Source organism: Rhinopithecus bieti, unplaced genomic scaffold (assembly GCF_001698545.2).
Source record: "Rhinopithecus bieti isolate Rb0 unplaced genomic scaffold, ASM169854v2 scaffold_84002, whole genome shotgun sequence".
NCBI lineage: Eukaryota > Metazoa > Chordata > Mammalia > Primates > Cercopithecidae > Rhinopithecus > Rhinopithecus bieti.
Window position 1 is genome coordinate 1,450,605 of NW_016841755.1, and position 3,606 is coordinate 1,454,210.

Here is a 3,606-nt window from a genome sequence, read left to right on the forward strand (position 1 = left end):
GCACTATTCACAATAGCAAAGACTTGGAATCAACCCAAATGTCCATCTGTGACAGACTGGATTAAGAAAATGTGGCACATATACACCATGGAATACTATGCAGCCATAAAAAAGGATGAGTTTGCGTCCTTTGTAGGGACATGGATGCAGCTGGAAACCATCATTCTTAGCAAACTATCACAAGAACAGAAAACCAAACACCGCATGTTCTCACTCATAGGTGGGAACTGAACAATGAGATCACTTGGACTCGGGAAGGGGAACATCACACATCGGGGCCTATCATGGGGAGCGGGGAGGGGGGAGGGATTGCATTGGGAGTTATGCCTGATATAAATGACGAATTGATGGGTGCTGACGTGTTGATGGGTGCAGCAGACCAACATGGCACAAGTATACATATGTAAGAAACCTGCACGTTATGCACATGTACCCTAGAACTTAAAGTATATATATATATATAAAAAAAAAGAAGTGGAAGGGAAGTAAGAAGATGTCCTAGTGAGGGAGTGCACCTCTGAAGGCTTGAAGACCGGGAGGGGAGTGGAAGTGAGACAACATGCTGGAAACAGGGACCTCCCCGAGGAAACAGTGGGAGAAAGGTTGGAAGGTTAGGGTGGCTCAGGTTGTTAGGTGCCATGGAAGCCAGGCTGAGGGGTCTATGGCAACTGAGGAGCTTCTGGGAACTTCTGAGCTGGGAACAGCAGGTGACATGACCTGGAGGTAGCGTCTGGAGGCAGGCAGAGGGGAAGCAGAGAAAGAGGTGAAGAGTGCATTGGGTGCTACGCAGAGGGGATTCACATTGGGGACAGCTGAGAGCTTGGAGGTCCTCCTTAGGCAGCTCTGAGACCAAAGCCAAGCTCCAGACCTTAGTGGCATGACCTTGGGTAGGGAATATTTTGTCACCTGCCCTCAGTTTACTCTTCTGTAAAATGGGGATAATATAATTTACTCCCAAGGGCTACATGTAATAACATCTATGAAATACTTAGTTTGGTTTCTTATATGTGGCAAAACACCCAGTCTATGGTGGCCACATTAGTTTCTTGTGGCTGCTGTGACACGTTATCACAAACTTGGAGGTTGAAAACAATAGAAACTTATTCTCTCCTATTTCTAGAAGCCACTAGTCTGAACTCAGCGTCAGTGAGTTGAAATCGAGGGCAGACAGGACCGGATTCCCTCTGGGTGGTCCAGAAGAGAATTCGATTCCTTTCCTTTCCAACACACCAAGAGCTGCATTCCTTGTATTCTGTGGGTCACGGTCACTGCCCCGTTGTCCAAGCCAGCCACACAGCCTCTCTGTGATTCGGCTTCTCTCTGCTTCCATCGCTTGGCTCTGTCTCCTGCAGGCAAAGCTCCTTCTGCCTCCTTCTTGCGATGACACATGCAATTGCGTCAGGCCCACCAGCATGGTCCAGGACCACCTCCTTGTGCTACGCTGAGTTCTACAGGTGAGGGCTCTGTTCACAAAGTGCCACACACCTGGTGTCGTAGCACAGGAATTCGTCTGACAGCTCTGGGGGTCAGATGTCCCAGATCATGGTGTTGGCAGGGCGGGCTCCTTCTGGACGATTGGAGGGAGAAGCTGCTCAGGGCTTTCTGCTGGCTTCAGGCAGTGGCTGGGGTGGAGGAGGTGAGCAGATGGAGGAGCTGAGAGGTGGGAGAGGTGGGGGACAGAGAGGGAGTCTAACAGCACCAGCCCAGAACTTGGGTGATGAGGACAATTGGTCTTCATTGGAAGTCCCCATCTCCCAGCAGGACTCCTTCTGTTGTCCAAGGTGGGGGTAGCATTCGCTGAGTGATTTCTTGAATTTGTCTGAGACTAGAGGGTATCCTGGACAGGTTCTCAGGTGTCTGCAATGCTGTCTTCCAGGAGATACTGGGCGTGGAGACAAACACGTGTCCACAGCCACAGGACCAGCTGGCCGTGAGGGGACCGCCTGTGTGGTCTTGTCGCAGTGGGGGTCCCCGTTCAGGTGGTGCAGAGGGAATGTGGGGCTGAGGTCTTCATGGGAGGCCATGTCGGTGGGGGGCATTCCACAGCCACGCTCTGTCCTCATGTCCTCCAGGCACAAGCAGAATAAACAGGTGAACACAGAGATACTGGGACCAAAGCACGGGTGACGGGTGAACAACCTCTCCTCCTGATGTTGTCCTGAGTGTGGGAGAGCAGTGACCACCCCAGTGAGCGTGGGTGCACGGCACTGTGAGTCACTCCATAATGGACTCTCCCCATGCGAGCGAAGTGCCAAGGGTGCAATGAGTGGTGTATGTCGAGGTGATGAGTGTGTCGTGTGAGTGTGTTAAGTGTGAGTTTGGCATAGATTTTGTGAGTGGTGTTGTGAAGGAGTGTTTGTGTGGGAGTGTTGTGTGTGGTGTCTGTGTCTGCGTGTGTTGCATATGTGTTGAGTGAGTCCACAGACCTCTCTCACGAGCCGAGGTGCGTGAAGGTGTATTGAGTGACTGAGTGTGAGTGAGTGTGAAATGTAGTGGCTGAGTATGAGTTGAATGACTGAGTGTGAGTGTGTGAATTTGGTGTATGTGAAAGTAATGAGTGCATGTGATGGCTGTGTTTGCATGATGTCGCCGTGAATGGGTGTGAGTGTTGATGTGTGAGGTGATGTGTGGTAGGTGGCCTGGTAGGTGTGAGTGTGTGGGTATGTGAGGCTGTGTGTGTGAGGTGATGAGTGTCTGAGTGTGTCTGCATGTGAGTGTGTGTGTGTGTGTGTATATTGCAGGGAAGTACAGGGTCAGAAAGCCTCACTCAGGTAGTGACGCCTCCACAAAGCCAGCAAACACTCACTTCCTCTGCATCCTGCACACGGGTTGGTGGAACCCATGAATACAGAGGAAATGGACACTTGAACCAAAAAGGAAAACTGCCCAAGTCCTCCCTCTGCTCTGTGTGTCTCTGCATGTGCAGCTCCCATCCCAGAAAACAGAATCCGTCAGCCAGAAAGACATTAGTTCCAGCCACCAGGAACTCTATAGAATAGTTCAAAATGGGTAAAACAAGAATATCTCAGAACCACAGAATACCAGCTCCTGTAAGGAGCTGCACATTCCTAGAAAGGAGTAAAAACAGTCCTTTTGAAAAAACGCACTTCCGACACCCACATCCCACAGATACAACAAAACAAGAACGGGGGAAAATTCAAGATGGGGGAAAAACCGGAAGAGCAACACCAGAGAGGGAAGACAAAGAACGGCGTGACAGTCCGCTTGCTGCTGCTCCAGAGTGAACCGTGAGGTCATTCTCGCTTATGGGGGAATAGTCCTGGGAATTCACAAACCACTTTGCCACCTGTGAGAACACCGTGGCGTGGTCTGCTGGAGGAGTTGGTGGGTGCTAAGCAGCACAGCAGCTGGGAGCCTCCATGACCGATGCACCACGGGTCACTTGAGGCCCTGCAAACACCAGCATGTAAATACACCCAGGTTTATTTACAGCCATAAATGCTCAGTATGACGGTCCACACAGAAACATACACTATAAACACAATGCCCACAAGAGGTAGAATGCTTGGGGAAAAAGGAGATAAGAAATTCCAACAGCTGGACCCCAGGTAACAAAAGTAAGGGATGATTTACCCTTTATTTAAA